Below are 7,890 nucleotides of genomic sequence, written 5' to 3' on the forward strand. Positions count from 1 at the left end.
CATTCACAGGGTGGCACTGTATTTTCTGGAGTTCTGAAAAGCTTGGGTTTAGATTGCCAGTTCTTTAGTTTTTATTGATTATAGCATATATAGCTCAATTTGGATCATATTTAAGAATGAAATAATTATCCAAATTGTGTTAGAACTTATATTAAAAGTAATTGAAATGTAATAGTTATGGCAGCCTTTTTACTTTTATTTCTCCATTAATGGTGATTACAGCATTGTCGAGTGTTATGGTTTGAAAATGAAGGCCCATATGTAGAAAGCTTGGTCTTTGGTTAGTAGCATTATTTTGGGAGGTTGTGGATACATTTATAGGGAACTTGTCTGGGAGTATGTCCTTGAGGGTACCATCTGGATCCCAGCCTTTTCCTCCTTTTCTGCTTCTTATTGATTGTGAGGTGGGCGTCTTGCTTTCCCACATATTCTTGCCACCATTATATTCTGCTTAAACACGTGGAGCCAAGCAAACATGGACCAAACCCTATGAAGGTATTAGCGAAATAAGTCTTCTCATAAGTTATGTCAGTCATTTAGCCATAGTGATGATAAAAATCAACTCTCTCAGGAATCAAAGATGGCTAGTGATGATTCTTGTTGACAAATATTCTATTAATCATTGGTTTCAATATTTATAGAAATTGTGGCAGGAAAAGGAAATGTAGAAATAATACTAATGGCTATAATTAGTTTCCCTAAGAAAACAAAGAGCTATCTTTTATCTCATGGCTGAGGCAAGCCACGTGAATAAGATTTTCTTCACTGAAAACAATTCCTACATAAAAGGTCATAGTCTCAAAAATATTTGAATAATAATCCATGAGATAATAAAAGGATGCTACAGAAAAGATGAAGGAAATGCATTCTTTGCTAAATGTGAATCTACAGGAGCTCAATGTAAACCGTCTTAATTTTTCCAGTCCTATCTCTTTGTTCCAATGAATAAAAATAAAGTGAAATTATTTTTTGGAAGAGCACTAAAGAAAACTCATGTAGTGGTCAAAGGAATTCATTCCAAAATAGATGTGTAGAGCATGTGAATAATACTTTTCAACTCCTCAGTGCTGATGGCATTATGATCTTTAAAATTTCCTGTGATATTACAGTAGCCCACAGTAAATAACAGACTCCTTTTCTGCCTTAAAAGCAGATAATAAAAGCAGGGCATTACAAAGAGTTAGAGAAACAGAACGTGACAGAGATGGAGAGACAGTGAATGAGAGAAAAGCGGGGAAGGGAGGGAGGAGGACAAAAAGATGGGGTGATTTTTGGCCTTGGTCCTCATCACCTCCAATCTTCCCTTTAATCTACATGTACATCCAGCCTCACAGTTTCTTGTCATCAGAGAATCGCTTGGTATAGCTCCAGATGGAAACCACAGGCAGGATTCACCTTGAAAATTAAAAATTGCTTAAATGATCTGCTTCAGAATGACCTTTCCCTCAAATTTGGGAGGTGGAGAGTTTCACTCATCTAGTATTCAACAAATATTTATTAAGCACCTCCCATGCATCAGACAATTGTACCACTTCAGGAGCCTGTACATAGTATACCTGTTTAATTTGTGACTGCCCAGTATTCTGTTTATAGATTTGAATCACATCATAGTTTTATTTGGTGGAATTATCTCTCTCTCTCTTGTGAGTATAGATTTGTATGGCAGGGACATTCAGGTTTTTATTTCTTGCTGTGAAGCCCAGTGGGCTAGAAGATGTGGAGAATGCACACACTATCCCACCCAGGCAAAAAGTCTTTACAGGCTTGAGTGGATGAATCAAATGCAGAAAGGATTGTCATTGTACATTCACTGCAACTGGTATGATGACCTGCATTGTCCTAACATGAGGCTAATGCCAAGGCTTTCTTTCTTTCTTTCTTTCTTTCTTTCTTTCTTTCTTCTTTCTATTTTTTTCAGCTCCATATTTTCTTTTCTTTTTGTAAAGTGATTTCTCTTATTTACAGTGATACACACACCGACACACACACACAAGACTTGAAAAATGAATAGAAAAATGAGAGTCTCCTAAACACAAGTTTTTTTCCAGTTCAAGGTCAATTGCATTTGTGTCCTTTTCAGTCATTACACAATGCACAGACATGGTCCATTGAATGACTTTTGCTTTCTAAATGGCTCAATAGTGATTTCTTATAAAATATTGGACAAAAACCCCAAGAAGCAGAGTACTATTTCCTATAAAGCCCAACTTGAGACATAAACTTGTGCTTACCAGATTCTTTGAGAATGCTAAGGTAGCGATGCATAAGTTCATTTTGCAAAATGATTTGAGATCTGAGTTTCAAGAGACTGTGTTCTGTGCTTTCAGATGAAAATCCTAAAACCAAAAAACCAATCACTACCACAGTTAACAGTTAAATCTGCAGGACGCTAGAGATTAGAGGAGGTAAGGAAGAAATGTAGTCCCTTTTGCCACCATCGCCGAAGCGGCACAGGCCAAAATGAAGTTCAATCTCTTTGTGACTTCTGATGGAAACAAGAACCAGAAAAGGCGTTTCAGTACACCTTCTCACATTCGGGGGAAGATGATATCCTCCCCTCTTTCCAAAGAGCGGAGACAGAGCGCAATGTTCGGTCTCTGCCCATTCGAAAGGATGATGAAGTTCATGTTGTACGAGTGCACTCACTATAAAGTCAGCAGGTTGGCAAAAGTGGTCCAGGTTTACAGGAAGAAATATGTCATCTACACTGAGCGGGTGCAGCGGGAAAAGGCTAATGGCACAACTGTCCTTGTGGGCATTCAACCCAGCAAGGTGCTTATCACCATGCTAAAGCTGGACAAAGACGGCGAAAAGATCCTGCAAGGGAAAGCCAGATCTCGCCAAGTAGGAAAGGAAAAGGGCAGAAACAAGGAGGAAGCAATCGGGAAGATGCAGGAGTGGAGTCTTACATACGACTGTCGTTAAAAACTGCCTAAATGAATAAAAAAGGAAAGAAATGTAAATAATTGTACTGAGGGGGCTTTGTGGTAAAATTGTTACAATAAATAAAAACTTAAAATGTGTGATTGATATAAAGTAGACATGGGTACGAAGTATTTTCTATATTTGATCTAAAGGTTAAAGGTGGAAAATAATCTCCATATAAACCCACAGTTGGGGTTATCTGATACTCCCAATCTAGGCAAATCTCTTACAGTTGGACAGGCAAGGGACCTGGGAATCAAAAAAAGCAATTTCTTTCCCTTCTCATTAACACAAAGCATTAACTAGAGGAATACCAAATGTGAACAGCTAACCAAACAGAGGCTTTATTTTAGAACTCTTAAACCAAACAGGTGACCACAACCCATTTTGTGGTTCACAAGGTGAATTAAACATAACCCTGGATTAGGCATGGCCCCTTAGTAAGTACCTTATGATTTTCAAACCTCAAAAGAATGGCTATAAAATTCTCGTTTTGGAAACACGGTAGCAATTATTTGTAGTGGTTGAAGACAAGCTGTAATTTACATGGTAACATTGGTGCTCTTAGCTAAGAAATATATAAAAATTTATTTTAAGCTAGTCAATTTATTTAGTCTCTAGTGTTGAAAGACACATGACCCTCGTCAATAAAGTTCATTAGAAAAAAGGAATGAAAATATCAAACATTTTAATTAGCATCATTTTCATAATAGGTGCAAATTTCAAAAGAATTTCTTCAAATTTTCTAGGTATCATTCAGAAATATCTTTGTTATCTGCAATGTCAAGTGCTAGAGCCCTTCAAATAAAATTATAGAGTAATTTAAAATACACACTATACATTTACAATTATTCGAAATCCTTCAGCAATGCACTGTCAATGGAGTAAACAGAGAAAAAGGGCAGTTCACAGTTTTTTAAATTCAGCATAAGTTTAGTTCAGAAGTTCTAACCCTTGCTGTGTTCTCAATATAACCATCATGAGAAGACCTCAGCTAAAAGCAGCCATTAAATGTTGATTTACATCGAAGTGGCAGTAGAAAGGTGCCAGGGATTCTGCATTTCCCACTGTGGGTGGCACATGTATGCCGCTCCCGAAAGACAGTGAGTAAGTCCTGAAGGAACATGGTGCACAGTGATCCTGGAAGACTGAGTGGGTCCTGAAGGGACACAATGCACAGTGATCCTGGAAGGCAGTAAGTAGGTCCTGAAGGGACACAATGCACAGTGATCCTGGAAGGCAGTAAGTAGGTCCTGAAGGGACACAATGCACAGTGATCCTGGAAGGCAGTAAGTAGGTCCTGAAGGGACACAATGCACAGTGATCCTGGAAGGCAGTAAGTAGGTCCTGAAGGGACACTTCTGTTTTCTAGTTGATAGGATGGCTTAAAAAAACAAAAAAGCAAACAAAAAACAAACCTTCAGTTAAATGCTCTTTCGTTCTTTTTCCTGTCTCTTCCTTTTGCTGTTTTTTGCATAGGGCAGAAGAGCAACAAGCTCTTTCTACCTTAAAGCCTTCCTCTGGCTTTGCACGTGAATACAGAATGGGAGAAAAATCTTTACCAGCTTCACTTCAGAGGGTTACTATGCAGACTTTACAAAGAACTGAAAAATTTAAATACCAAAGAAACCTAAACTACTAATCAACAAATGATGTAGTGGGCAGTTCTCAAATGAAGTGACACAATGGCTAATAGATAATTTGTAAAGTTTCAATATATATAGTCATCAGGGAAATGCAAAACAACTTCCAGTCAGAATGGCTGTCATCAAAATCTGACAACAAATATTGGTAAGGATGCAGAAAAGAGAACCCTTGTTCAGTGTTGGTGGGAGTGCAAACTAGTACAGCTAACATGGAAATCAGTATGAAGGTTTCTCAAAATTATTAAAAAATTGAACCTCTATATGACTCAGCTGCACCCCTCTGGGCACATACCGAAAGGACTCCGTACTCTACCACAGAGATGGTTGCACATCCATGTACATCATAGCTGCTCTATTCATGATAACAAGGAGATGGAAATAGCTCAGATGTCTATCAACAGATGAATGGATAATAAAAATGTACTAAATATGTGTGATGGAATTTTGTTCCATTGTAAAGAAAAATGAAATTATGAAATTTTCAGGAAAATGGATGGATCTGGAAAATGTAATACATGGATTCTAGCTGTACTGTACACATGCATACATATAAAAAGGGAATAAATGTGGGTAAAACCGAGAAAACTAAAAAGTAAACCAAGTTAGGGTAAAAATGGGTGATGAAGAAGGATGGGGTAGGGTGGGGAAAGGAGACACAAAAGAAGAAAAGAGGCTATGCAGGGGAGGTAGCAAGGAGGGCTCATGGGTAGCCAAGGGGTGGAGATGAAAGAGGAGAGAACCCACTAAAACACACTTTGTTAGAAATGCCACAATGACTATTATCTTGTATGTTAAGCTAAAAAAATAGATTAGAAAGAAGCCCTGGTCTATTACACCATAGTGGCAGGCTTGAGCATATCTATGTAAATCCACAATATCCACACAACACAGCAGCCAGCCCAGACTGAGCAATCCCGTAACTTTGAGGACCAAGTATTGTTTAGATTGATTCAAATAACTGGAGATACCCTGTTTCATTCATACTTGAGCATGCTCAATTGCACCAGAAGTGAGTGGTGAGAATGCTCACTTTTTTATTAATAAGTTTTCATTGATATCAGACATAGCAAATTCAGACTACAGAGAAGATCATAATAAAGCTTTGTGTCTCACGGAACTATGAGAGAGTGAGAGGGAAGAAAAGAAAGGCGAGGACAAATCTTACAGACCCTTGACAAAGGCTAGAGCCGCAACCTTAGCTCAGCCCTAAGATGAGAAGGAAAAGGGAGTGAACATAGACATCCTTATATTTTTGAGATGGAAAACAGAGTTCTCAAGTCTTGAGAAGCTTGTGTGAGAATGTGAAGGAGAGAGCTACCAGCAGTCAGTGGCATGTGCCAGGCCTTATCCCTGGGGACCCACGAGCCTAATCATGCTTTCTTGGGAAGGTTAAGTTACAAAAATTCTGCTACTTTATCTGTCCACGCAACGAAACATCTTGTTCCCCTACAGGAAACTTCATACTTGCCTATGTACATGCCTGAATGTCTAAGCCACAGAAAGAACCAGCGACAGACTCACAGAGCATACTAGGTTTATCAGGACTTAACCTTTCTGAGAGAAAACCCTTTTCAGTTTCTTTCTTTCTTTCTTTCTTTCTTTCTTTCTTTCTTTCTTTCTTTCTTTCTTTCTTTCTTTCTATTTCTTTCTTTAAGTTTATTGGGCTTGCTGACAGAGCAGAGGGTGGGGGTTTATTTACAGAAGAGTGAGTTGAGGCATTTACTTCCTTTATTTTCAGTTCCTACAAAGATCACATTTAAAGAAACCCAGCTAGAAATGTTGACTGTATGACACAAATATGCCTTATCTAAAAATTCTATGTGAAATATGTTGGAATTTAAGTCTGAAGGTTTTTTTCCTTTATGTTATACTCTTTTTTCTATGTGAAATATGTTGGAATTTAAGTCTGAAGGTTTTTTTCTTTATGCTATACTCTTTTTAAAATTTTAAGTATTTTTATTAAGTTTTGTGTATTTCATATAATAGATCTTAATAAAATTTAGACCCCCCCTTCCATTCATGCCCTCCATAATGCCTCCCCACAAGATTTCATGCATTCTGTCATATATGTTAAATTCTATTCTGTCAAGCATTTGTACCCAGATGTTTCTTGTTGCAAGTTCATCCACTGGAGTCTAGTCAGCCTATCTAGAGTCTCTCTCTTAAACATCAACTCTCTTTCACCCAGCAGTGATCAGTTGCCAATAATTCCTTGGCTAGGGTTGGGACCTGCATTCCATTTCCCCAATTCTATGCTGGGTTTTTTTCTGATTGAGTCAGCATGAGTCTTGTGCATGCTGTTAGCATTGTTGCAAGTTCATATGAACAAATACCCAGTGGCCTGAAAGCCTTTTTCCTTATGCTCATGTACCAACCCTGGCTCTTACCATTTTTGCCCCCATTCTGCAATTGTTCCTGAACTGTGGGTGGGCGAGGTTTAATATAGGAATCGTATCCAGGGACACACATTTTTCAGTCTCTTATTCTCTAAAACTTAGCCAGCTGTGGCTTTCTGTGTGCATCGTACTCTGTTACATAAGGAAGCTTCGTTGGTGAGAGTTGAGGGATGTATTAGTACAGTCTTCCCTAGGCATGCCTTTCCCTCAGCTTCTCCTTCTGTTTGCTTTCCCCGCTCCTCCAAACCCTAAGAATTGACCTTTGCTTCTTGGATGTTTTTTGGCTCCTCTCCACAATGTCCCTCTTTCCTTTCTAGGGGAACTAGCCATACACAATCTTTGTTATTTTTTTCCTATAAACTGATTACCCTGATGATATTTTATTCATGGAGAAAGCTATTCTGAAAATCTTATTTTCCTATTATGAGGTGCTTAGCCAATATGGGAGTTTTAAACATCTGTGAACCCAGGAAAACTTTAGGGAAAAAACAATCCCTAAAACAAAAACCCTCAAAACTCATGCATGTGAACATTTCACAGCAGCAGAGTGAAGGTCCTCTCATTCTGGCATCCCTCTTACCACTCTTTCCAAGCACTTCTCTATAGTCACTGTCTTTTAGCCTTTTTCTCTTTTCAAAGATGCTTTTCTGGGTTCTGTTGATTTCAAGCCATTTCAACTGTATGAGTTATACAAGTGTGAAAATGTTTTTCCCCCAACTCTAAAAACAAATTCTTCAGTCTATTTTTGGTACTTACAATACAGGCAAAGGATAAAGAGCAAAGTTGGGCATTGGTGTAGACTTCGGAGAGACCGGGGAATTAAGAAAATTTATATTCCAAGTCAATAACACAATCAAAGCTAGGACTGACCAAACAAAGATTCAGGTTTTTGTTGCTTTTTTACATTTTTAGTATCATCATTT

At 38.1% G+C, this 7,890-nt stretch overlaps 1 pseudogene; it reads left to right on the forward strand.

Moving 5' to 3' along the window:
• The first annotated feature begins 2,460 nt into the window (after window positions 1–2,460).
• LOC103749522 lies at window positions 2,461–2,925 on the forward strand (annotated as a pseudogene).
• Window positions 2,926–7,890: the final 4,965 nt, after the last annotated feature.

This window comes from Nannospalax galili, unplaced genomic scaffold, assembly GCF_000622305.1.
Source record: "Nannospalax galili isolate Female #2095 unplaced genomic scaffold, S.galili_v1.0 scaffold390, whole genome shotgun sequence".
NCBI lineage: Eukaryota > Metazoa > Chordata > Mammalia > Rodentia > Spalacidae > Nannospalax > Nannospalax galili.